The following is a 27,796-nucleotide window of genomic DNA, read 5'->3' as shown; positions in this document are numbered from 1 at the left end:
TAGCTGTGAAAACTTTAACAAATATCAAAGGAGTAGTTTTTCATCCTAAGCAGTCTAAGATCCACCGCAGCCTTGTAAGTTGTAAGAAGCCAGGGTGTTACGCTTCCTCTTACTCTAAACGGCCTAACTAGCATTAGCAGGTTTCTTTAAACAGTCTATTCGAAAGAGTGATAAATCTTTTGAGTAGCAGTAGTTGCCTTGCAGAAGTCTAGGCTCTACAAATAGCTCATACGCACAGTCCATTTAAAATGTACTCTTTACTATCCATGTTCGAAAAACAAAGCTTTTTTTATAAATAACATACCAAATTATCAACTGATGGTGAGAGGTGCCTTTCAAAGAGAACCTCTTGCAAAAACCACAAGTCCAAGAAAACTCAACAGCTTCTAATAAGTATTCATATACTCAACAGTTAAGTTACAAGAAACCAAAGAAATCAAAAAAGAAATGACAAACTAAACAAGAAATTAGAAACTGATAGACTTTCTTACACCCAAAAATAAAAGCTAACCACTCAGTTTGTGTTCTCTTTCTCCAATCCTCCCGAAAGGAACAGGAACGATCATCAATAGCAAACAGCAGCTACATGAATGCAACACTGTTCACTCACTTCACGCCCAAAAGAGAAAACTACAATTCTTCCTCGTGGTTAGCGAAGACCAGACACTTTCAAAGACATTTCCTCAGTTAAAAACTATAGAAATGATCCCTGAAAGTATAGTCTTAACAAAATTCTTTATAGCTCACACAGACAGAAAGGGTGGAAACCCTTCCTACTTACAGTAAGACAAGGTTCGGCATCATCAACGGAAATAAAAACATATAAATATAAACATATTTTTTACTCCACAAGATAATATTCCACAGATGCACACGCATACGCCTTTATTTACATTAAAGCCTACTCAATAGATCCTGGTGAGACACTGCTTTATAAATTTACATATTTTAAATCAGCAACCAATCAAATTCAGCCTGCCTGTTCCTGACCCAATGCTGTACCACAGGGAGAGTTGGAAAATTCTTCAAAAAACTGCAGGTTCCACAAGATCATACAGATGATTTTTAATCCAAATAGTTGGTCCAGATTAGCATCTGTCAAACAGCCAAAAGAGTGACACTGATCACTAGCGAGAAGGGACCTGCTAAGGTTGCAAGCGTGGAAACAAACGTTGTAGCATTCAAGCTACCTTTAAATTTTGAACAGTTGCACCACAGATCAAATGTACCGCAACATCTTTGATTAGTTTCCCCAAACAAACTAAGGGGCATATAAGCAACAACCGGCGATAATTATCGCTAAGCGCACTTAGCGCTAGGATAATTATCGCCGGCTAGCGTGGATTATTATCGCTGAGATAACGTGCTATTAGCAACGCTTATCTCAAAAACGATAAAAATCCTAACGCTAACTGCCTAACGTGAGATTATCGCTGGAAACCCAGCGATAATGTCACGAAGTGTGGCGTTAGCTTGCTGATAGGGACTCACAAACTTAGCCATGATATCCACCTTACATAGGATACCATGGCTAAGTCAGTCCTGAAGCAGGCGTAAGGAAAGTAGCAATAACAGGGGTTATCGCTACTTTTCCTGCCGCTATGCTTCATAGCGTGGGCCTTGATGATAGGAGAAATGTCGCTTAGCGACATTTCTCCTGTCATGTCAGGTCAGGTACGCCCACTTTGCATCTCATTAGAGATGCAAAGCTGGGCGTTAGGAATCCCGACGCTAATGCAAGGTTTCACGCGTTAGCGTGACCTTGCTAATTAGGCGATCATTTTTTATCACCAGCTTGATGATATGCCCCTAACTGTTCCCCAGTTCACATGTAAGACTCTAAGCAGACGATGAACTTCGACGGGGGTCCAGACTTAGTGAAAAACCTCTTGCAGCACATACGGGAGATAACGGAACCTATCACTTTCAGAAGAGCCCTGAATGCCTGGCTATCTAAGAAAGCGTTCACATGAACAACTTGTACTACCACCCAGCTTGAATTCATGCAGCTTTTCAAAGCTAAAAGACCTTTAGGTGTCTCAGCACTACAGAAGTATCCAAAATATAGTTTATGTTTTGTGTACAGAAGACTTTTTACACTGGGAAGTGAATACTTGCCAGAAACGTTTTGTATCTAATATTGATTAGAACAGGAATTGAACTTTTCAGTATATAATTCCGTTTTACAGCATATCCTCAAATGAAGAAAGGAACGGCCATCAACAGTAGACAGTTGTTTCAAAAATTAAACTCTGCCTGTGCCCTTCCTTTTTAGATCAGAACTTCTCTGCAACACCTTTGGGCCACTTACAAATACTATTTCAATCTTGATTCTACATAACATATCAAGACAAAGAGTTTTATAACTCTGTGCCAAGCTGTCCAAGGGTTACAGGAAGATATCACAAGAGCATTTTTTCTGCCACCTGGCTAAGCTCTCAGCAGATCAGTGATAGATAATTAAAACCTGACGCTGCAATCTATGCAGCTAACTAAAGTTTAATTCAGCATGATAGACTAAAGTTGAAGGCACTGGACAAACACAAGAAAGGGGACCAGGAAAATCGCCTCTTGGGGCAGGCTAAAAGGCTATCACAATATGGTCTCAACTTTGTAATTTTTACGTAAAAACAGACCATGGCTGGAAAAGCAGTCGGGCGATGCCCCAGACTCTTACAAAGCCAAGAAGAGGCAAAGGCTCTGGGTATTCACCTGGCCTGTCACCAAACTGTAAACTTCTACAATTTACGGCCTGGCGCCAGCCCACCTACCTCGTTTCATAGGTGTCGCAGCATAGTGGATATCCAAAATGGTGGCATTTGGGGTTCTAGCCATTACAGCTATAGAACTTTCAAGGCACAGGGCTTATTTTACTATTTACAACCAGCTGATATTCCGATTCTCTACATGAGGCTCTCAATCTTCCAGTGTTCTAAAATACCATAGGACAACGCTACAGGGGGCTACAATGGTCATTAAATACCCTCTGTTTGAGTTATAGACTCAAGTTAAAGCTGAGCTTCTATATCGAGGGGATAGAACATTTAATCAATGTGATACCCGAGGCAGAAAGTCTATACTGATATCACAACATTCCCGTCAATGAAGTAAGAATACTCTAACTTGAACCAGGAGAACCAAAAAAATGGCACTTGCTGGAGCAGGTGGCTCGTTCTGACCATTATTCGATCGTTGCAACTCCTCTGTCCCCTAATGGATCTTGCAAAATTCCAAAGTTCGAATGCATCAAGCCCTTGATGTACTAAGGGTTGCACAGGGGCTTGTTGGGAGCTGCAAGATTTTGTGCTGAGCACGCAAGCTTTTATAATGAAAAGTAAACAGACGCAGTCCCTTACTTCTGCTTTGCACCGCACGAATTCCTGTGAAAACTTTAACAAATACCAAAGGAGTAGTTTTTCATCCTTAGCAGTCTAAGATCCACCGCAGCCTTGTAAGTTGTAAGAAGCCAGGGTGTTACGCTTCCTCTTACTCTAAACGGCCTAACTAGCATTAGCAGGTTTCTTTAAACAGTCTATTCGAAAGAGTGATAAATCTTTTGAATAGCAGTAGTTGCCTTGCAGAAGTCTAGGCTCTACAAATAGCTCATACGCACAGTCCATTTAAAATGTACTCTTTACTATCCATGTTCGAAACACAAAGCTTTTTTTTATAAATAACATACCAAATTATAAACTGATGGTGAGAGGTGCCTTTCAAAGAGAACCTCTTGCAAAAACCACAAGTCCAAGAAAGCTCAACAGCTTCTAATAAGTATTCATATACTCAACAGTTAAGTTACAAGAAACCAAAGAAATCAAAAAAGAAATGACAAACTAAAAAAGAAATTAGAAACTGATAGACTTTCTTACACCCAAAAATAAAAGCTAACCACTCAGTTTGTGTTCTCTTTCTCCAATCCTCCTGAAAGGAACAGGAACGATCATCAATAGCAAACAGTAGCTACATGAATGCAACACTGTTCACTCACTTCACGCCCAAAAGAGAAAACTACAATTCTTCCTCGTGGTTAGCGAAGACAAGACACTTTCAAACACATTTCTTCAGTTAAAAACTATAGAAATGATCCCTGAAAGTATAGTCTTAACAAAATTCTTTATAGCTCACACAGACAGAAAGGGTGGAAACCCTTCCTACTTACAGTAAGACAAGGTTCGGCATCATCAACGGAAATAAAAACATATAAATATAAACATATTTTTTACTCCACAAGATAATATTCCACAGATGCACACGCATACGCCTTTATTTACATTAAAGCCTACTCAATAGATCCTGGTGAGACACTGCTTTATAAATTTGCATATTTTAAATCAGCAACCAATCAAATTCAGCCTGCCTGTTCCTGACCCAATGCTGTACCACAGGGAGAGTTGGAAAATTCTTCAAAAAACTGCAGGTTCCACAAGATCATACAGATGATTTTTAATCCAAATAGTTGGTCCAGATTAGCATCTGTCAAACAGCCAAAAGAGTGACACTGATCACTAGCGAGAAGGGACCTGCTAAGGTTGCAAGCGTGGAAACAAACGTTGTAGCATTCAAGCTACCTTTAAATTTTGAACAGTTGCACCACAGATCAAATGTACGGCAACATCTTTGATTAGTTTCCCCAAACAAACTAAGGGGCAATATCAGCAACAACCGGCGATAATTATCGCTAAGCGCACTTAGCGCTAGGATAATTATCGCCGGCTAGCGTGGATTATTATCGCTGAGATAACGTGCTATTAGCAACGCTTATCTCAAAAACGATAAAAATCCTAACGCTAACTGCCTAACGTGAGATTATCGCTGGAAACCCAGCGATAATGTCACGAAGTGTGGCGTTAGCTTGCTGATAGGGACTCACAAACGTAGCCATGATATCCACCTTACATAGGATACCATGGCTAAGTCAGTCCTGAAGCAGGCGTAAGGAAAGTAGCAATAACAGGGGTTATCGCTACTTTTCCTGCCGCTATGCTTCATAGCGTGGGCCTTGATGATAGGAGAAATGTCGCTTAGCGACATTTCTCCTGTCATGTCAGGTCAGGTACGCCCACTTTGCATCTCATTAGAGATGCAAAGCTGGGCGTTAGGAATCCCGACGCTAATGCAAGGTTTCACGCGTTAGCGTGACCTTGCTAATTAGGCGATCATTTTTTATCACCAGCTTGATGATATGCCCCTAACTGTTCCCCAGTTCACATGTAAGACTCTAAGCAGACGATGAACTTCGACGGGGGTCCAGACTTAGTGAAAAACCTCTTGCAGCACATACGGGAGATAACGGAACCTATCACTTTCAGAAGAGCCCTGAATGCCTGGCTATCTAAGAAAGCGTTCACATGAACAACTTGTACTACCACCCAGCTTGAATTCATGCAGCTTTTCAAAGCTAAAAGACCTTTAGGTGTCTCAGCACTACAGAAGTATCCAAAATATAGTTTATGTTTTGTGTACAGAAGACTTTTTACACTGGGAAGTGAATACTTGCCAGAAACGTTTTGTATCTAATATTGATTAGAACAGGAATTGAACTTTTCAGTATATAATTCCGTTTTACAGCATATCCTCAAATGAAGAAAGGAACGGCCATCAACAGTAGACAGTTGTTTCAAAAATGAAACTCTGCCTGTGCCCTTCCTTTTTAGATCAGAACTTATCTGCAACACCTTTGGGCCACTTACAAATACTATTTCAATCTTGACTCTACATAACATATCAAGACAAAGAGTTTTATAACTCTATGCCAAGCTGTCCAAGGGTTACAGGAAGATATCACAAGAGCATTTTTTCTGCCACCTGACTAAGCTCTCAGCAGATCAGTGATAGATAATTAAAACCTGACACTGCAATCTCTGCAGCTAACTAAAGTTTAATTCAGCATGATAGACTAAAGTTGAAGGCACTGGACAAACACAAGAAAGGGGAGCAGGAAAATCGCCTCTTGGGGCAGGCTAAAAGGCTATCACAATATGGTCTCAACTTTGTAATTTTTACGTAAAAACAGACCATGGCTGGAAAAACAGTCGGGCGATGCCCCAGACTCTTACAAAGCCAAGAAGAGGCAAAGGCTCTGGGTATTCACCTGGCCTGTCACCAAACTGTAAACTTCTACAATTTACGGCCTGGCGCCAGCCCACCTACCTCGTTTCATAGGTGTCGCAGCATAGTGGATATCCAAAATGGTGGCATTTGGGGTTCTAGCCATTACAGCTATAGAACTTTCAAGGCACAGGGCTTATTTTACTATTTACAACCAGCTGATATTCCGATTCTCTACATGAGGCTCTCAATCTTCCAGTATTCTAAAATACCATAGGACAACGCTACAGGGGGCTACAATGGTCATTAAATACCCTCTGTTTGAGTTATAGACTCAAGTTAAAGCTGAGCTTCTATATCGAGGGGATAGAACATTTAATCAATGTGATACCCGAGGCAGAAAGTCTATACTGATATCACAACATTCCCGTCAATGAAGTAAGAATACTCTAACTTGAACCAGGAGAACCAAAAAAATGGCACTTGCTGGAGCAGGTGGCTCGTTCTGACCATTATTCGATCGTTGCAACTCCTCTGTCCCCCAATGGATCTTGCAAAATTCCAAAGTTCGAATGCATCAAGCCCTTGATGTACTAAGGGTTGCACAGGGGCTTGTTGGGAGCTGCAAGATTTTGTGCTGAGCACGCAAGCTTTTATAATGAAAAGTAAACAGACGCAGTCCCTTACTTCTGCTTTGCACCGCACGAATAGCTGTGAAAACTTTAACAAATACCAAAGGAGTAGTTTTTCATCCTAAGCAGTCTAAGATCCACCGCAGCCTTGTAAGTTGTAAGAAGCCAGGGTGTTACGCTTCCTCTTACTCTAAACGGCCTAACTAGCATTAGCAGGTTTCTTTAAACAGTCTATTCGAAAGAGTGATAAATCTTTTGAGTAGCAGTAGTTGCCTTGCAGAAGTCTAGGCTCTACAAATAGCTCATACGCACAGTCCATTTAAAATGTACTCTTTACTATCCATGTTCGAAAAACAAAGCTTTTTTTATAAATAACATACCAAATTATCAACTGATGGTGAGAGGTGCCTTTCAAAGAGAACCTCTTGCAAAAACCACAAGTCCAAGAAAACTCAACAGCTTCTAATAAGTATTCATATACTCAACAGTTAAGTTACAAGAAACCAAAGAAATCAAAAAAGAAATGACAAACTAAAAAAGAAATTAGAAACTGATAGACTTTCTTACACCCAAAAATAAAAGCTAACCACTCAGTTTGTGTTCTCTTCCTCCAATCCTCCTGAAAGGAACAGGAACGATCATCAATAGCAAACAGCAGCTACATGAATGCAACACTGTTCACTCACTTCACGCCCAAAAGAGAAAACTACAATTCTTCCTCGTGGTTAGCGAAGACAAGACACTTTCAAACACATTTCTTCAGTTAAAAACTATAGAAATGATCCCTGAAAGTATAGTCTTAACAAAATTCTTTATAGCTCACACAGACAGAAAGGGTGGAAACCCTTCCTACTTACAGTAAGACAAGGTTCGGCATCATCAACGGAAATAAAAACATATAAATATAAACATATTTTTTACTCCACAAGATAATATTCCACAGATGCACACGCATACGCCTTTATTTACATTAAAGCCTACTCAATAGATCCTGGTGAGACACTGCTTTATAAATTTGCATATTTTAAATCAGCAACCAATCAAATTCAGCCTGCCTGTTCCTGACCCAATGCTGTACCACAGGGAGAGTTGGAAAATTCTTCAAAAAACTGCAGGTTCCACAAGATCATACAGATGATTTTTAATCCAAATAGTTGGTCCAGATTAGCATCTGTCAAACAGCCAAAAGAGTGACACTGATCACTAGCGAGAAGGGACCTGCTAAGGTTGCAAGCGTGGAAACAAACGTTGTAGCATTCAAGCTACCTTTAAATTTTGAACAGTTGCACCACAGATCAAATGTACGGCAACATCTTTGATTAGTTTCCCCAAACAAACTAAGGGGCAATATCAGCAACAACCGGCGATAATTATCGCTAAGCGCACTTAGCGCTAGGATAATTATCGCCGGCTAGCGTGGATTATTATCGCTGAGATAACGTGCTATTAGCAACGCTTATCTCAAAAACGATAAAAATCCTAACGCTAACTGCCTAACTTGAGATAATCGCTGGAAACCCAGCGATAATGTCACGAAGTGTGGCGATAGCTTGCTGATAGGGACTCACAAACTTAGCCATGATATCCACCTTACATAGGATACCATGGCTAAGTCAGTCCTGAAGCAGGCGTAAGGAAAGTAGCAATAACAGGGGTTATCGCTACTTTTCCTGCCGCTATGCTTCATAGCGTGGGCCTTGATGATAGGAGAAATGTCGCTTAGCGACATTTCTCCTGTCATGTCAGGTCAGGTAAGCCCACTTTGCATCTCATTAGAGATGCAAAGCTGGGCGTTAGGAATCCCGACGCTAATGCAAGGTTTCACGCGTTAGCGTGACCTTGCTAATTAGGCGATCATTTTTTATCACCAGCTTGATGATATGCCCCTAACTGTTCCCCAGTTCACATGTAAGACTCTAAGCAGACGATGAACTTCGACGGGGGTCCAGACTTAGTGAAAAACCTCTTGCAGCACATACGGGAGATAACGGAACCTATCACTTTCAGAAGAGCCCTGAATGCCTGGCTATCTAAGAAAGCGTTCACATGAACAACTTGTACTACCACCCAGCTTGAATTCATGCAGCTTTTCAAAGCTAAAAGACCTTTAGGTGTCTCAGCACTACAGAAGTATCCAAAATATAGTTTATGTTTTGTGTACAGAAGACTTTTTACACTGGGAAGTGAATACTTGCCAGAAACGTTTTGTATCTAATATTGATTAGAACAGGAATTGAACTTTTCAGTATATAATTCCGTTTTACAGCATATCCTCAAATGAAGAAAGGAACGGCCATCAACAGTAGACAGTTGTTTCAAAAATTAAACTCTGCCTGTGCCCTTCCTTTTTAGATCAGAACTTATCTGCAACACCTTTGGGCCACTTACAAATACTATTTCAATCTTGATTCTATATAACATATCAAGACAAAGAGTTTTATAACTCTATGCCAAGCTGTCCAAGGGTTACAGGAAGATATCACAAGAGCATTTTTTCTGCCACCTGGCTAAGCTCTCAGCAGATCAGTGATAGATAATTAAAACCTGACGCTGCAATCTATGCAGCTAACTAAAGTTTAATTCAGCATGATAGACTAAAGTTGAAGGCACTGGACAAACACAAGAAAGGGGACCAGGAAAATCGCCTCTTGGGGCAGGCTAAAAGGCTATCACAATATGGTCTTAACTTTGTAATTTTTACGTAAAAACAGACCATGGCTGGAAAAACAGTCGGGCGATGCCCCAGACTCTTACAAAGCCAAGAAGAGGCAAAGGCTCTGGGTATTCACCTGGCCTGTCACCAAACTGTAAACTTCTACAATTTACGGCCTGGCGCCAGCCCACCTACCTCGTTTCATAGGTGTCGCAGCATAGTGGATATCCAAAATGGTGGCATTTGGGGTTCTAGCCATTACAGCTATAGAACTTTCAAGGCACAGGGCTTATTTTACTATTTACAACCAGCTGATATTCCGATTCTCTACATGAGGCTCTCAATCTTCCAGTGTTCTAAAATACCATAGGACAACGCTACAGGGGGCTACAATGGTCATTAAATACCCTCTGTTTGAGTTATAGACTCAAGTTAAAGCTGAGCTTCTATATCGAGGGGATAGAACATTTAATCAATGTGATACCCGAGGCAGAAAGTCTATACTGATATCACAACATTCCCGTCAATGAAGTAAGAATACTCTAACTTGAACCAGGAGAACCAAAAAAATGGCACTTGCTGGAGCAGGTGGCTCGTTCTGACCATTATTCGATCGTTGCAACTCCTCTGTCCCCCAATGGATCTTGCAAAATTCCAAAGTTCGAATGCATCAAGCCCTTGATGTACTAAGGGTTGCACAGGGGCTTGTTGGGAGCTGCAAGATTTTCTGCTGAGCACGCAAGCTTTTATAATGAAAAGTAAACAGACGCAGTCCCTTACTTCTGCTTTGCACCGCACGAATAGCTGTGAAAACTTTAACAAATACCAAAGGAGTAGTTTTTCATCCTAAGCAGTCTAAGATCCACCGCAGCCTTGTAAGTTGTAAGAAGCCAGGGTGTTACGCTTCCTCTTACTCTAAACGGCCTAACTAGCATTAGCAGGTTTCTTTAAACAGTCTATTCGAAAGAGTGATAAATCTTTTGAGTAGCAGTAGTTGCCTTGCAGAAGTCTAGGCTCTACAAATAGCTCATACGCACAGTCCATTTAAAATGTACTCTTTACTATCCATGTTCGAAAAACAAAGCTTTTTTTATAAATAACATACCAAATTATCAACTGATGGTGAGAGGTGCCTTTCAAAGAGAACCTCTTGCAAAAACCACAAGTCCAAGAAAGCTCAACAGCTTCTAATAAGTATTCATATACTCAACAGTTAAGTTACAAGAAACCAAAGAAATCAAAAAAGAAATGACAAACTAAACAAGAAATTAGAAACTGATAGACTGTCTTACACCCAAAAATAAAAGCTAACCACTCAGTTTGTGTTCTCTTTCTCCAATCCTCCCGAAAGGAACAGGAACGATCATCAATAGCAAACAGCAGCTACATGAATGCAACACTGTTCACTCACTTCACGCCCAAAAGAGAAAACTACAATTCTTCCTCGTGGTTAGCGAAGACCAGACACTTTCAAACACATTTCCTCAGTTAAAAACTATAGAAATGATCCCTGAAAGTATAGTCTTAACAAAATTCTTTATAGCTCACACAGACAGAAAGGGTGGAAACCCTTCCTACTTACAGTAAGACAAGGTTCGGCATCATCAACGGAAATAAAAACATATAAATATAAACATATTTTTTACTCCACAAGATAATATTCCACAGATGCACACGCATACGCCTTTATTTACATTAAAGCCTACTCAATAGATCCTGGTGAGACACTGCTTTATAAATTTACATATTTTAAATCAGCAACCAATCAAATTCAGCCTGCCTGTTCCTGACCCAACGCTGTACCACAGGGAGAGTTGGAAAATTCTTCAAAAAACTGCAGGTTCCACAAGATCATACAGATGATTTTTAATCCAAATAGTTGGTCCAGATTAGCATCTGTCAAACAGCCAAAAGAGTGACACTGATCACTAGCGAGAAGGGACCTGCTAAGGTTGCAAGCGTGGAAACAAACGTTGTAGCATTCAAGCTACCTTTAAATTTTGAACAGTTGCACCACAGATCAAATGTACGGCAACATCTTTGATTAGTTTCCCCAAACAAACTAAGGGGCATATCAGCAACAACCGGCGATAATTATCGCTAAGCGCACTTAGCGCTAGGATAATTATCGCCGGCTAGCGTGGATTATTATCGCTGAGATAACGTGCTATTAGCAACGCTTATCTCAAAAACGGTAAAAATCCTAACGCTAACTGCCTAACGTGAGATTATCGCTGGAAACCCAGCGATAATGTCACGAAGTGTGGCGTTAGCTTGCTGATAGGGACTCACAAACTTAGCCATGATATCCACCTTACATAGGATACCATGGCTAAGTCAGTCCTGAAGCAGGCGTATGGAAAGTAGCAATAACAGGGGTTATCGCTACTTTTCCTGCCGCTATGCTTCATAGCGTGGGCCTTGATGATAGGAGAAATGTCGCTTAGCGACATTTCTCCTGTCATGTCAGGTCAGGTACGCCCACTTTGCATCTCATTAGAGATGCAAAGCTGGGCGTTAGGAATCCCGACGCTAATGCAAGGTTTCACGCGTTAGCGTGACCTTGCTAATTAGGCGATCATTTTTTATCACCAGCTTGATGATATGCCCCTAACTGTTCCCCAGTTCACATGTAAGACTCTAAGCAGACGATGAACTTCGACGGGGGTCCAAACTTAGTGAAAAACCTCTTGCAGCACATACGGGACATAACGGAACCTATCACTTTCAGAAGAGCCCTGAATGCCTGGCTATCTAAGAAAGCGTTCACATGAACAACTTGTACTACCACCCAGCTTGAATTCATGCAGCTTTTCAAAGCTAAAAGACCTTTAGGTGTCTCAGCACTACAGAAGTATCCAAAATATAGTTTATGTTTTGTGTACAGAAGACTTTTTACACTGGGAAGTGAATACTTGCCAGAAACGTTTTGTATCTAATATTGATTAGAACAGGAATTGAACTTTTCAGTATATAATTCCGTTTTACAGCATATCCTCAAATGAAGAAAGGAACGGCCATCAACAGTAGACAGTTGTTTCAAAAATTAAACTCTGCCTGTGCCCTTCCTTTTTAGATCAGAACTTATCTGCAACACCTTTGGGCCACTTACAAATACTATTTCAATCTTGATTCTACATAACATATCAAGACAAAGAGTTTTATAACTCTATGCCAAGCTGTCCAAGGGTTACAGGAAGATATCACAAGAGCATTTTTTCTGCCACCTGGCTAAGCTCTCAGCAGATCAGTGATAGATAATTAAAACCTGACTCTGCAATCTATGCAGCTAACTAAAGTTTAATTCAGCATGATAGACTAAAGTTGAAGGCACTGGACAAACACAAGAAAGGGGACCAGGAAAATCGCCTCTTGGGGCAGGCTAAAAGGCTATCACAATATGGTCTCAACTTTGTAATTTTTACGTAAAAACAGACCATGGCTGGAAAAGCAGTCGGGCGATGCCCCAGACTCTTACAAAGCCAAGAAGAGGCAAAGGCTCTGGGTATTCACCTGGCCTGTCACCAAACTGTAAACTTCTACAATTTACGGCCTGGCGCCAGCCCACCTACCTCGTTTCATAGGTGTCGCAGCATAGTGGATATCCAAAATGGTGGCATTTGGGGTTCTAGCCATTACAGCTATAGAACTTTCAAGGCACAGGGCTTATTTTACTATTTACAACCAGCTGATATTCCGATTCTCTACATGAGGCTCTCAATCTTCCAGTGTTCTAAAATACCATAGGACAACGCTACAGGGGGCTACAATGGTCATTAAATACCCTCTGTTTGAGTTATAGACTCAAGTTAAAGCTGAGCTTCTATATCGAGGGGATAGAACATTTAATCAATGTGATACCCGAGGCAGAAAGTCTATACTGATATCACAACATTCCCGTCAATGAAGTAAGAATACTCTAACTTGAACCAGGAGAACCAAAAAAATGGCACTTGCTGGAGCAGGTGGCTCGTTCTGACCATTATTCGATCGTTGCAACTCCTCTGTCCCCCAATGGATCTTGCAAAATTCCAAAGTTCGAATGCATCAAGCCCTTGATGTACTAAGGGTTGCACAGGGGCTTGTTGGGAGCTGCAAGATTTTCTGCTGAGCACGCAAGCTTTTATAATGAAAAGTAAACAGACGCAGTCCCTTACTTCTGCTTTGCACCGCACGAATAGCTGTGAAAACTTTAACAAATACCAAAGGAGTAGTTTTTCATCCTAAGCAGTCTAAGATCCACCGCAGCCTTGTAAGTTGTAAGAAGCCAGGGTGTTACGCTTCCTCTTACTCTAAACGGCCTAACTAGCATTAGCAGGTTTCTTTAAACAGTCTATTCGAAAGAGTGATAAATCTTTTGAGTAGCAGTAGTTGCCTTGCAGAAGTCTAGGCTCTACAAATAGCTCATACGCACAGTCCATTTAAAATGTACTCTTTACTATCCATGTTCGAAAAACAAAGCTTTTTTTATAAATAACATACCAAATTATCAACTGATGGTGAGAGGTGCCTTTCAAAGAGAACCTCTTGCAAAAACCACAAGTCCAAGAAAGCTCAACAGCTTCTAATAAGTATTCATATACTCAACAGTTAAGTTACAAGAAACCAAAGAAATCAAAAAAGAAATTAGAAACTGATAGACTTTCTTACACCCAAAAATAAAAGCTAACCACTCAGTTTGTGTTCTCTTCCTCCAATCCTCCTGAAAGGAACAGGAACGATCATCAATAGTAAACAGCAGCTACATGAATGCAACACTGTTCACTCACTTCACGCCCAAAAGAGAAAACTACAATTCTTCCTCGTGGTTAGCGAAGACAAGACACTTTCAAACACATTTCCTCAGTTAAAAACTATAGAAATGATCCCTGAAAGTATAGTCTTAACAAAATTCTTTATAGCTCACACAGACAGAAAGGGTGGAAACCCTTCCTACTTACAGTAAGACAAGGTTCGGCATCATCAACGGAAATAAAAACATATAAATATAAACATATTTTTTACTCCACAAGATAATATTCCACAGATGCACACGCATACGCCTTTATTTACATTAAAGCCTACTCAATAGATCCTGGTGAGACACTGCTTTATAAATTTGCATATTTTAAATCAGCAACCAATCAAATTCAGCCTGCCTGTTCCTGACCCAATGCTGTACCACAGGGAGAGTTGGAAAATTCTTCAAAAAACTGCAGGTTCCACAAGATCATACAGATGATTTTTAATCCAAATAGTTGGTCCAGATTAGCATCTGTCAAACAGCCAAAAGAGTGACACTGATCACTAGCGAGAAGGGACCTGCTAAGGTTGCAAGCGTGGAAACAAACGTTGTAGCATTCAAGCTACCTTTAAATTTTGAACAGTTGCACCACAGATCAAATGTACGGCAACATCTTTGATTAGTTTCCCCAAACAAACTAAGGGGCAATATCAGCAACAACCGGCGATAATTATCGCTAAGCGCACTTAGCGCTAGGATAATTATCGCCGGCTAGCGTGGATTATTATCGCTGAGATAACGTGCTATTAGCAACGCTTATCTCAAAAACGATAAAAATCCTAACGCTAACTGCCTAACTTGAGATAATCGCTGGAAACCCAGCGATAATGTCACGAAGTGTGGCGTTAGCTTGCTGATAGGGACTCACAAACTTAGCCATGATATCCACCTTACATAGGATACCATGGCTAAGTCAGTCCTGAAGCAGGCGTAAGGAAAGTAGCAATAACAGGGGTTATCGCTACTTTTCCTGCCGCTATGCTTCATAGCGTGGGCCTTGATGATAGGAGAAATGTCGCTTAGCGACATTTCTCCTGTCATGTCAGGTCAGGTAAGCCCACTTTGCATCTCATTAGAGATGCAAAGCTGGGCGTTAGGAATCCCGACGCTAATGCAAGGTTTCACGCGTTAGCGTGACCTTGCTAATTAGGCGATCATTTTTTATCACCAGCTTGATGATATGCCCCTAACTGTTCCCCAGTTCACATGTAAGACTCTAAGCAGACGATGAACTTCGACGGGGGTCCAGACTTAGTGAAAAACCTCTTGCAGCACATACGGGAGATAACGGAACCTATCACTTTCAGAAGAGCCCTGAATGCCTGGCTATCTAAGAAAGCGTTCACATGAACAACTTGTACTACCACCCAGCTTGAATTCATGCAGCTTTTCAAAGCTAAAAGACCTTTAGGTGTCTCAGCACTACAGAAGTATCCAAAATATAGTTTATGTTTTGTGTACAGAAGACTTTTTACACTGGGAAGTGAATACTTGCCAGAAACGTTTTGTATCTAATATTGATTAGAACAGGAATTGAACTTTTCAGTATATAATTCCGTTTTACAGCATATCCTCAAATGAAGAAAGGAACGGCCATCAACAGTAGACAGTTGTTTCAAAAATTAAACTCTGCCTGTGCCCTTCCTTTTTAGATCAGAACTTATCTGCAACACCTTTGGGCCACTTACAAATACTATTTCAATCTTGACTCTACATAACATATCAAGACAAAGAGTTTTATAACTCTATGCCAAGCTGTCCAAGGGTTACAGGAAGATATCACAAGAGCATTTTTTCTGCCACCTGACTAAGCTCTCAGCAGATCAGTGATAGATAATTAAAACCTGACACTGCAATCTCTGCAGCTAACTAAAGTTTAATTCAGCATGATAGACTAAAGTTGAAGGCACTGGACAAACACAAGAAAGGGGAGCAGGAAAATCGCCTCTTGGGGCAGGCTAAAAGGCTATCACAATATGGTCTCAACTTTGTAATTTTTACGTAAAAACAGACCATGGCTGGAAAAACAGTCGGGCGATGCCCCAGACTCTTACAAAGCCAAGAAGAGGCAAAGGCTCTGGGTATTCACCTGGCCTGTCACCAAACTGTAAACTTCTACAATTTACGGCCTGGCGCCAGCCCACCTACCTCGTTTCATAGGTGTCGCAGCATAGTGGATATCCAAAATGGTGGCATTTGGGGTTCTAGCCATTACAGCTATAGAACTTTCAAGGCACAGGGCTTATTTTACTATTTACAACCAGCTGATATTCCGATTCTCTACATGAGGCTCTCAATCTTCCAGTATTCTAAAATACCATAGGACAACGCTACAGGGGGCTACAATGGTCATTAAATACCCTCTGTTTGAGTTATAGACTCAAGTTAAAGCTGAGCTTCTATATCGAGGGGATAGAACATTTAATCAATGTGATACCCGAGGCAGAAAGTCTATACTGATATCACAACATTCCCGTCAATGAAGTAAGAATACTCTAACTTGAACCAGGAGAACCAAAAAAATGGCACTTGCTGGAGCAGGTGGCTCGTTCTGACCATTATTCGATCGTTGCAACTCCTCTGTCCCCCAATGGATCTTGCAAAATTCCAAAGTTCGAATGCATCAAGCCCTTGATGTACTAAGGGTTGCACAGGGGCTTGTTGGGAGCTGCAAGATTTTGTGCTGAGCACGCAAGCTTTTATAATGAAAAGTAAACAGACGCAGTCCCTTACTTCTGCTTTGCACCGCACGAATAGCTGTGAAAACTTTAACAAATACCAAAGGAGTAGTTTTTCATCCTAAGCAGTCTAAGATCCACCGCAGCCTTGTAAGTTGTAAGAAGCCAGGGTGTTACGCTTCCTCTTACTCTAAACGGCCTAACTAGCATTAGCAGGTTTCTTTAAACAGTCTATTCGAAAGAGTGATAAATCTTTTGAGTAGCAGTAGTTGCCTTGCAGAAGTCTAGGCTCTACAAATAGCTCATACGCACAGTCCATTTAAAATGTACTCTTTACTATCCATGTTCGAAAAACAAAGCTTTTTTTATAAATAACATACCAAATTATCAACTGATGGTGAGAGGTGCCTTTCAAAGAGAACCTCTTGCAAAAACGACAAGTCCAAGAAAGCTCAACAGCTTCTAATAAGTATTCATATACTCAACAGTTAAGTTACAAGAAACCAAAGAAATCAAAAAAGAAATGACAAACTAAACAAGAAATTAGAAACTGATAGACTTTCTTACACCCAAAAATAAAAGCTAACCACTCAGTTTGTGTTCTCTTTCTCCAATCCTCCTGAAAGGAACAGGAACGATCATCAATAGCAAACAGCAGCTACATGAATGCAACACTGTTCACTCACTTCACGCCCAAAAGAGAAAACTACAATTCTTCCTCGTGGTTAGCGAAAACCAGACACTTTCAAACACATTTCCTCAGTTAAAAACTATAGAAATGATCCCTGAAAGTATAGTCTTAACAAAATTCTTTATAGCTCACACAGACAGAAAGGGTGGAAACCCTTCCTACTTACAGTAAGACAAGGTTCGGCATCATCAACGGAAATAAAAACATATAAATATAAACATATTTTTTACTCCACAAGATAATATTCCACAGATGCACACGCATACGCCTTTATTTACATTAAAGCCTACTCAATAGATCCTGGTGAGACACTGCTTTATAAATTTACATATTTTAAATCAGCAACCAATCAAATTCAGCCTGCCTGTTCCTGACCCAATGCTGTACCACAGGGAGAGTTGGAAAATTCTTCAAAAAACTGCAGGTTCCACAAGATCATACAGATGATTTTTAATCCAAATAGTTGGTCCAGATTAGCATCTGTCAAACAGCCAAAAGAGTGACACTGATCACTAGCGAGAAGGGACCTGCTAAGGTTGCAAGCGTGGAAACAAACGTTGTAGCATTCAAGCTACCTTTAAATTTTGAACAGTTGCACCACAGATCAAATGTACCGCAACATCTTTGATTAGTTTCCCCAAACAAACTAAGGGGCATATCAGCAACAACCGGCGATAATTATCGCTAAGCGCACTTAGCGCTAGGATAATTATCGCCGGCTAGCGTGGATTATTATCGCTGAGATAACGTGCTATTAGCAACGCTTATCTCAAAAACGATAAAAATCCTAACGCTAACTGCCTAACGTGAGATTATCGCTGGAAACCCAGCGATAATGTCACGAAGTGTGGCGTTAGCTTGCTGATAGGGACTCACAAACTTAGCCATGATATCCACCTTACATAGGATACCATGGCTAAGTCAGTCCTGAAGCAGGCGTAAGGAAAGTAGCAATAACAGGGGTTATCGCTACTTTTCCTGCCGCTATGCTTCATAGCGTGGGCCTTGATGATAGGAGAAATGTCACTTAGCGACATTTCTCCTGTCATGTCAGGTCAGGTACGCCCACTTTGCATCTCATTAGAGATGCAAAGCTGGGCGTTAGGAATCCCGACGCTAATGCAAGGTTTCACGCGTTAGCGTGACCTTGCTAATTAGGCGATCATTTTTTATCACCAGCTTGATGATATGCCCCTAACTGTTCCCCAGTTCACATGTAAGACTCTAAGCAGACGATGAACTTCGACGGGGGTCCAGACTTAGTGAAAAACCTCTTGCAGCACATACGGGAGATAACGGAACCTATCACTTTCAGAAGAGCCCTGAATGCCTGGCTATCTAAGAAAGCGTTCACATGAACAACTTGTACTACCACCCAGCTTGAATTCATGCAGCTTTTCAAAGCTAAAAGACCTTTAGGTGTCTCAGCACTACAGAAGTATCCAAAATATAGTTTATGTTTTGTGTACAGAAGACTTTTTACACTGGGAAGTGAATACTTGCCAGAAACGTTTTGTATCTAATGTTCATTAGAACAGGAATTGAACTTTTCAGTATATAATTCCGTTTTACAGCATATCCTCAAATGAAGAAAGGAACGGCCATCAACAGTAGACAGTTGTTTCAAAAATTAAACTCTGCCTGTGCCCTTCCTTTTTAGATCAGAACTTATCTGCAACACCTTTGGGCCACTTACAAATACTATTTCAATCTTGATTCTACATAACATATCAAGACAAAGAGTTTTATAACTCTATTCCAAGCTGTCCAAGGGTTACAGGAAGATATCACAAGAGCATTTTTTCTGCCACCTGGCTAAGCTCTCAGCAGATCAGTGATAGATAATTAAAACCTGACGCTGCAATCTATGCAGCTAACTAAAGTTTAATTCAGCATGATAGACTAAAGTTGAAGGCACTGGACAAACACAAGAAAGGGGACCAGGAAAATCGCCTCTTGGGGCAGGCTAAAAGGCTATCACAATATGGTCTCAACTTTGTAATTTTTACGTAAAAACAGACCATGGCTGGAAAAGCAGTCGGGCGATGCCCCAGACTCTTACAAAGCCAAGAAGAGGCAAAGGCTCTGGGTATTCACCTGGCCTGTCACCAAACTGTAAACTTCTACAATTTACGGCCTGGCGCCAGCCCACCTACCTCGTTTCATAGGTGTCGCAGCAAAGTGGATATCCAAAATGGTGGCATTTGGGGTTCTAGCCATTACAGCTATAGAACTTTCAAGGCACAGGGCTTATTTTACTATTTACAACCAGCTGATATTCCGATTCTCTACATGAGGCTCTCAATCTTCCAGTGTTCTAAAATAACATAGGACAACGCTACAGGGGGCTACAATGGTCATTAAATACCCTCTGTTTGAGTTATAGACTCAAGTTAAAGCTGAGCTTCTATATCGAGGGGATAGAACATTTAATCAATGTGATACCCGAGGCAGAAAGTCTATACTGATATCACAACATTCCCGTCAATGAAGTAAGAATACTCTAACTTGAACCAGGAGAACCAAAAAAATGGCACTTGCTGGAGCAGGTGGCTCGTTCTGACCATTATTCGATCGTTGCAACTCCTCTGTCCCCCAATGGATCTTGCAAAATTCCAAAGTTCGAATGCATCAAGCCCTTGATGTACTAAGGGTTGCACAGGGGCTTGTTGGGAGCTGCAAGATTTTGTGCTGAGCACGCAAGCTTTTATAATGAAAAGTAAACAGACGCAGTCCCTTACTTCTGCTTTGCACCGCACGAATTCCTGTGAAAACTTTAACAAATACCAAAGGAGTAGTTTTTCATCCTTAGCAGTCTAAGATCCACCGCAGCCTTGTAAGTTGTAAGAAGCCTGGGTGTTACGCTTCCTCTTACTCTAAACGGCCTAACTAGCATTAGCAGGTTTCTTTAAACAGTCTATTCGAAAGAGTGATAAATCTTTTGAGTAGCAGTAGTTGCCTTGCAGAAGTCTAGGCTCTACAAATAGCTCATACGCACAGTCCATTTAAAATGTACTCTTTACTATCCATGTTCGAAAAACAAAGCTTTTTTTATAAATAACATACCAAATTATCAACTGATGGTGAGAGGTGCCTTTCAAAGAGAACCTCTTGCAAAAACCACAAGTCCAAGAAAGCTCAACAGCTTCTAATAAGTATTCATATACTCAACAGTTAAGTTACAAGAAACCAAAGAAATCAAAAAAGAAATGACAAACTAAACAAGAAATTAGAAACTGATAGACTTTCTTACACCCAAAAATAAAAGCTAACCACTCAGTTTGTGTTCTCTTTCTCCAATCCTCCTGAAAGGAACAGGAACGATCATCAATAGCAAACAGCAGCTACATGAATGCAACACTGTTCACTCACTTCACGCCCAAAAGAGAAAACTACAATTCTTCCTCGTGGTTGGCGAAGACCAGACACTTTCAAACACATTTCCTCAGTTAAAAACTATAGAAATGATCCCTGAAAGTATAGTCTTAACAAAATTCTTTATAGCTCACACAGACAGAAAGGGTGGAAACCCTTCCTACTTACAGTAAGACAAGGTTCGGCATCATCAACGGAAATAAAAACATATAAATATAAACATATTTTTTACTCCACAAGATAATATTCCACAGATGCACACGCATACGCCTTTATTTACATTAAAGCCTACTCAATAGATCCTGGTGAGACACTGCTCTATAAATTTACATATTTTAAATCAGCAACCAATCAAATTCAGCCTGCCTGTTCCTGACCCAATGCTGTACCACAGGGAGAGTTGGAAAATTCTTCAAAAAACTGCAGGTTCCACAAGATCATACAGATGATTTTTAATCCAAATAGTTGGTCCAGATTAGCATCTGTCAAACAGCCAAAAGAGTGACACTGATCACTAGCGAGAAGGGACCTGCTAAGGTTGCAAGCGTGGAAACAAACGTTGTAGCATTCAAGCTACCTTTAAATTTTGAACAGTTGCACCACAGATCAAATGTACGGCAACATCTTTGATTAGTTTCCCCAAACAAACTAAGGGGCATATCAGCAACAACCGGCGATAATTATCGCTAAGCGCACTTAGCGCTAGGATAATTATCGCCGGCTAGCGTGGATTATTATCGCTGAGATAACGTGCTATTAGCAACGCTTATCTCAAAAACGATAAAAATCCTAACGCTAACTGCCTAACGTGAGATTATCGCTGGAAACCCAGCGATAATGTCACGAAGTGTGGCGTTAGCTTGCTGATAGGGACTCACAAACTTAGCCATGATATCCACCTTACATAGGATACCATGGCTAAGTCAGTCCTGAAGCAGGCGTAAGGAAAGTAGCAATAACAGGGGTTATCGCTACTTTTCCTGCCGCTATGCTTCATAGCGTGGGCCTTGATGATAGGAGAAATGTCGCTTAGCGACATTTCTCCTGTCATGTCAGGTCAGGTACGCCCACTTTGCATCTCATTAGAGATGCAAAGCTGGGCGTTAGGAATCCCGACGCTAATGCAAGGTTTCACGCGTTAGCGTGACCTTGCTAATTAGGCGATCATTTTTTATCACCAGCTTGATGATATGCCCCTAACTGTTCCCCAGTTCACATGTAAGACTCTAAGCAGACGATGAACTTCGACGGGGGTCCAGACTTAGTGAAAAACCTCTTGCAGCACATACGGGAGATAACGGAACCTATCACTTTCAGAAGAGCCCTGAATGCCTGGCTATCTAAGAAAGCGTTCACATGAACAACTTGTACTACCACCCAGCTTGAATTCATGCAGCTTTTCAAAGCTAAAAGACCTTTAGGTGTCTCAGCACTACAGAAGTATCCAAAATATAGTTTATGTTTTGTGTACAGAAGACTTTTTACACTGGGAAGTGAATACTTGCCAGAAACGTTTTGTATCTAATATTGATTAGAACAGGAATTGAACTTTTCAGTATATAATTCCGTTTTACAGCATATCCTCAAATGAAGAAAGGAACGGCCATCAACAGTAGACAGTTGTTTCAAAAATTAAACTCTGCCTGTGCCCTTCCTTTTTAGATCAGAACTTATCTGCAACACCTTTGGGCCACTTACAAATACTATTTCAATCTTGACTCTACATAACATATCAAGACAAAGAGTTTTATAACTCTATGCCAAGCTGTCCAAGGGTTACAGGAAGATATCACAAGAGCATTTTTTCTGCCACCTGACTAAGCTCTCAGCAGATCAGTGATAGATAATTAAAACCTGACACTGCAATCTCTGCAGCTAACTAAAGTTTAATTCAGCATGATAGACTAAAGTTGAAGGCACTGGACAAACACAAGAAAGGGGAGCAGGAAAATCGCCTCTTGGGGCAGGCTAAAAGGCTATCACAATATGGTCTCAACTTTGTAATTTTTACGTAAAAACAGACCATGGCTGGAAAAACAGTCGGGCGATGCCCCAGACTCTTACAAAGCCAAGAAGAGGCAAAGGCTCTGGGTATTCACCTGGCCTGTCACCAAACTGTAAACTTCTACAATTTACGGCCTGGCGCCAGCCCACCTACCTCGTTTCATAGGTGTCGCAGCATAGTGGATATCCAAAATGGTGGCATTTGGGGTTCTAGCCATTACAGCTATAGAACTTTCAAGGCACAGGGCTTATTTTACTATTTACAACCAGCTGATATTCCGATTCTCTACATGAGGCTCTCAATCTTCCAGTATTCTAAAATACCATAGGACAACGCTACAGGGGGCTACAATGGTCATTAAATACCCTCTGTTTGAGTTATAGACTCAAGTTAAAGCTGAGCTTCTATATCGAGGGGATAGAACATTTAGTCAATGTGATACCCGAGGCAGAAAGTCTATACTGATATCACAACATTCCCGTCAATGAAGTAAGAATACTCTAACTTGAACCAGGAGAACCAAAAAAATGGCACTTGCTGGAGCAGGTGGCTCGTTCTGACCATTATTCGATCGTTGCAACTCCTCTGTCCCCCAATGGATCTTGCAAAATTCCAAAGTTCGAATGCATCAAGCCCTTGATGTACTAAGGGTTGCACAGGGGCTTGTTGGGAGCTGCAAGATTTTGTGCTGAGCACGCAAGCTTTTATAATGAAAAGTAAACAGACGCAGTCCCTTACTTCTGCTTTGCACCGCACGAATAGCTGTGAAAACTTTAACAAATACCAAAGGAGTAGTTTTTCATCCTAAGCAGTCTAAGATCCACCGCAGCCTTGTAAGTTGTAAGAAGCCAGGGTGTTACGCTTCCTCTTACTCTAAACGGCCTAACTAGCATTAGCAGGTTTCTTTAAACAGTCTATTCGAAAGAGTGATAAATCTTTTGAGTAGCAGTAGTTGCCTTGCAGAAGTCTAGGCTCTACAAATAGCTCATACGCACAGTCCATTTAAAATGTACTCTTTACTATCCATGTTCGAAAAACAAAGCTTTTTTTATAAATAACATACCAAATTATCAACTGATGGTGAGAGGTGCCTTTCAAAGAGAACCTCTTGCAAAAACCACAAGTCCAAGAAAACTCAACAGCTTCTAATAAGTATTCATATACTCAACAGTTAAGTTACAAGAAACCAAAGAAATCAAAAAAGAAATGACAAACTAAACAAGAAATTAGAAACTGATAGACTTTCTTACACCCAAAAATAAAAGCTAACCACTCAGTTTGTGTTCTCTTTCTCCAATCCTCCCGAAAGGAACAGGAACGATCATCAATAGCAAACAGCAGCTACATGAATGCAACACTGTTCACTCACTTCACGCCCAAAAGAGAAAACTACAATTCTTCCTCGTGGTTAGCGAAGACCAGACACTTTCAAAGACATTTCCTCAGTTAAAAACTATAGAAATGATCCCTGAAAGTATAGTCTTAACAAAATTCTTTATAGCTCACACAGACAGAAAGGGTGGAAACCCTTCCTACTTACAGTAAGACAAGGTTCGGCATCATCAACGGAAATAAAAACATATAAATATAAACATATTTTTTACTCCACAAGATAATATTCCACAGATGCACACGCATACGCCTTTATTTACATTAAAGCCTACTCAATAGATCCTGGTGAGACACTGCTTTATAAATTTACATATTTTAAATCAGCAACCAATCAAATTCAGCCTGCCTGTTCCTGACCCAATGCTGTACCACAGGGAGAGTTGGAAAATTCTTCAAAAAACTGCAGGTTCCACAAGATCATACAGATGATTTTTAATCCAAATAGTTGGTCCAGATTAGCATCTGTCAAACAGCCAAAAGAGTGACACTGATCACTAGCGAGAAGGGACCTGCTAAGGTTGCAAGCGTGGAAACAAACGTTGTAGCATTCAAGCTACCTTTAAATTTTGAACAGTTGCACCACAGATCAAATGTACCGCAACATCTTTGATTAGTTTCCCCAAACAAACTAAGGGGCATATAAGCAACAACCGGCGATAATTATCGCTAAGCGCACTTAGCGCTAGGATAATTATCGCCGGCTAGCGTGGATTATTATCGCTGAGATAACGTGCTATTAGCAACGCTTATCTCAAAAACGATAAAAATCCTAACGCTAACTGCCTAACGTGAGATTATCGCTGGAAACCCAGCGATAATGTCACGAAGTGTGGCGTTAGCTTGCTGATAGGGACTCACAAACTTAGCCATGATATCCACCTTACATAGGATACCATGGCTAAGTCAGTCCTGAAGCAGGCGTAAGGAAAGTAGCAATAACAGGGGTTATCGCTACTTTTCCTGCCGCTATGCTTCATAGCGTGGGCCTTGATGATAGGAGAAATGTCGCTTAGCGACATTTCTCCTGTCATGTCAGGTCAGGTACGCCCACTTTGCATCTCATTAGAGATGCAAAGCTGGGCGTTAGGAATCCCGACGCTAATGCAAGGTTTCACGCGTTAGCGTGACCTTGCTAATTAGGCGATCATTTTTTATCACCAGCTTGATGATATGCCCCTAACTGTTCCCCAGTTCACATGTAAGACTCTAAGCAGACGATGAACTTCGACGGGGGTCCAGACTTAGTGAAAAACCTCTTGCAGCACATACGGGAGATAACGGAACCTATCACTTTCAGAAGAGCCCTGAATTCCTGGCTATCTAAGAAAGCGTTCACATGAACAACTTGTACTACCACCCAGCTTGAATTCATGCAGCTTTTCAAAGCTAAAAGACCTTTAGGTGTCTCAGCACTACAGAAGTATCCAAAATATAGTTTATGTTTTGTGTACAGAAGACTTTTTACACTGGGAAGTGAATACTTGCCAGAAACGTTTTGTATCTAATATTGATTAGAACAGGAATTGAACTTTTCAGTATATAATTCCGTTTTACAGCATATCCTCAAATGAAGAAAGGAACGGCCATCAACAGTAGACAGTTGTTTCAAAAATTAAACTCTGCCTGTGCCCTTCCTTTTTAGATCAGAACTTCTCTGCAACACCTTTGGGCCACTTACAAATACTATTTCAATCTTGATTCTACATAACATATCAAGACAAAGAGTTTTATAACTCTGTGCCAAGCTGTCCAAGGGTTACAGGAAGATATCACAAGAGCATTTTTTCTGCCACCTGGCTAAGCTCTCAGCAGATCAGTGATAGATAATTAAAACCTGACGCTGCAATCTATGCAGCTAACTAAAGTTTAATTCAGCATGATAGACTAAAGTTGAAGGCACTGGACAAACACAAGAAAGGGGACCAGGAAAATCGCCTCTTGGGGCAGGCTAAAAGGCTATCACAATATGGTCTCAACTTTGTAATTTTTACGTAAAAACAGACCATGGCTGGAAAAGCAGTCGGGCGATGCCCCAGACTCTTACAAAGCCAAGAAGAGGCAAAGGCTCTGGGTATTCACCTGGCCTGTCACCAAACTGTAAACTTCTACAATTTACGGCCTGGCGCCAGCCCACCTACCTCGTTTCATAGGTGTCGCAGCATAGTGGATATCCAAAATGGTGGCATTTGGGGTTCTAGCCATTACAGCTATAGAACTTTCAAGGCACAGGGCTTATTTTACTATTTACAACCAGCTGATATTCCGATTCTCTACATGAGGCTCTCAATCTTCCAGTGTTCTAAAATACCATAGGACAACGCTACAGGGGGCTACAATGGTCATTAAATACCCTCTGTTTGAGTTATAGACTCAAGTTAAAGCTGAGCTTCTATATCGAGGGGATAGAACATTTAATCAATGTGATACCCGAGGCAGAAAGTCTATACTGATATCACAACATTCCCGTCAATGAAGTAAGAATACTCTAACTTGAACCAGGAGAACCAAAAAAATGGCACTTGCTGGAGCAGGTGGCTCGTTCTGACCATTATTCGATCGTTGCAACTCCTCTGTCCCCTAATGGATCTTGCAAAATTCCAAAGTTCGAATGCATCAAGCCCTTGATGTACTAAGGGTTGCACAGGGGCTTGTTGGGAGCTGCAAGATTTTGTGCTGAGCACGCAAGCTTTTATAATGAAAAGTAAACAGACGCAGTCCCTTACTTCTGCTTTGCACCGCACGAATTCCTGTGAAAACTTTAACAAATACCAAAGGAGTAGTTTTTCATCCTTAGCAGTCTAAGATCCACCGCAGCCTTGTAAGTTGTAAGAAGCCAGGGTGTTACGCTTCCTCTTACTCTAAACGGCCTAACTAGCATTAGCAGGTTTCTTTAAACAGTCTATTCGAAAGAGTGATAAATCTTTTGAATAGCAGTAGTTGCCTTGCAGAAGTCTAGGCTCTACAAATAGCTCATACGCACAGTCCATTTAAAATGTACTCTTTACTATCCATGTTCGAAACACAAAGCTTTTTTTTATAAATAACATACCAAATTATAAACTGATGGTGAGAGGTGCCTTTCAAAGAGAACCTCTTGCAAAAACCACAAGTCCAAGAAAGCTCAACAGCTTCTAATAAGTATTCATATACTCAACAGTTAAGTTACAAGAAACCAAAGAAATCAAAAAAGAAATGACAAACTAAAAAAGAAATTAGAAACTGATAGACTTTCTTACACCCAAAAATAAAAGCTAACCACTCAGTTTGTGTTCTCTTTCTCCAATCCTCCTGAAAGGAACAGGAACGATCATCAATAGCAAACAGCAGCTACATGAATGCAACACTGTTCACTCACTTCACGCCCAAAAGAGAAAACTACAATTCTTCCTCGTGGTTAGCGAAGACAAGACACTTTCAAACACATTTCTTCAGTTAAAAACTATAGAAATGATCCCTGAAAGTATAGTCTTAACAAAATTCTTTATAGCTCACACAGACAGAAAGGGTGGAAACCCTTCCTACTTACAGTAAGACAAGGT

At 40.7% G+C, this 27,796-nt stretch overlaps 9 non-coding genes across 9 annotated transcripts; all 9 read right to left on the bottom strand.

Moving 5' to 3' along the window:
• Positions 1 to 509: 509 nt before the first annotated feature.
• On the bottom strand, positions 510 to 725 carry LOC146858622 (small nucleolar RNA U3). The gene has a single exon (XR_014980168.1). It is a non-coding gene; the product is annotated as a small nucleolar RNA U3 (small nucleolar RNA).
• Positions 726 to 3,887: 3,162 nt separating this feature from the next.
• Positions 3,888 to 4,103, bottom strand: LOC146858621 (small nucleolar RNA U3). Its single transcript, XR_014980493.1, has one exon. It is a non-coding gene; the product is annotated as a small nucleolar RNA U3 (small nucleolar RNA).
• A 3,162-nt stretch (positions 4,104 to 7,265) lies between these two features.
• LOC146858620 (small nucleolar RNA U3) lies at positions 7,266 to 7,481 on the bottom strand. Its single transcript, XR_014980504.1, has one exon. It is a non-coding gene; the product is annotated as a small nucleolar RNA U3 (small nucleolar RNA).
• A 3,162-nt stretch (positions 7,482 to 10,643) lies between these two features.
• LOC146858619 (small nucleolar RNA U3) lies at positions 10,644 to 10,859 on the bottom strand. Its single transcript, XR_014980612.1, has one exon. It is a non-coding gene; the product is annotated as a small nucleolar RNA U3 (small nucleolar RNA).
• Positions 10,860 to 14,001: 3,142 nt separating this feature from the next.
• On the bottom strand, positions 14,002 to 14,217 carry LOC146858618 (small nucleolar RNA U3). The gene has a single exon (XR_014980512.1). It is a non-coding gene; the product is annotated as a small nucleolar RNA U3 (small nucleolar RNA).
• Positions 14,218 to 17,379: 3,162 nt separating this feature from the next.
• On the bottom strand, positions 17,380 to 17,595 carry LOC146858617 (small nucleolar RNA U3). Its single transcript, XR_014980617.1, has one exon. It is a non-coding gene; the product is annotated as a small nucleolar RNA U3 (small nucleolar RNA).
• Positions 17,596 to 20,756: 3,161 nt separating this feature from the next.
• Positions 20,757 to 20,972, bottom strand: LOC146858616 (small nucleolar RNA U3). Its single transcript, XR_014980517.1, has one exon. It is a non-coding gene; the product is annotated as a small nucleolar RNA U3 (small nucleolar RNA).
• A 3,161-nt stretch (positions 20,973 to 24,133) lies between these two features.
• LOC146858615 (small nucleolar RNA U3) lies at positions 24,134 to 24,349 on the bottom strand. The gene has a single exon (XR_014980167.1). It is a non-coding gene; the product is annotated as a small nucleolar RNA U3 (small nucleolar RNA).
• A 3,162-nt stretch (positions 24,350 to 27,511) lies between these two features.
• LOC146858614 (small nucleolar RNA U3) lies at positions 27,512 to 27,727 on the bottom strand. The gene has a single exon (XR_014980495.1). It is a non-coding gene; the product is annotated as a small nucleolar RNA U3 (small nucleolar RNA).
• Between the last annotated feature and the right edge of the window lie 69 nt (positions 27,728 to 27,796).

This window comes from Triturus cristatus, chromosome 3_2 (assembly GCF_964204655.1).
Source record: "Triturus cristatus chromosome 3_2, aTriCri1.1, whole genome shotgun sequence".
Taxonomy (NCBI): domain Eukaryota; kingdom Metazoa; phylum Chordata; class Amphibia; order Caudata; family Salamandridae; genus Triturus; species Triturus cristatus.
The sequence above is the reverse complement of the archived record's forward strand: the minus strand, read 5'-3'. Positions and strand labels throughout refer to the sequence as shown.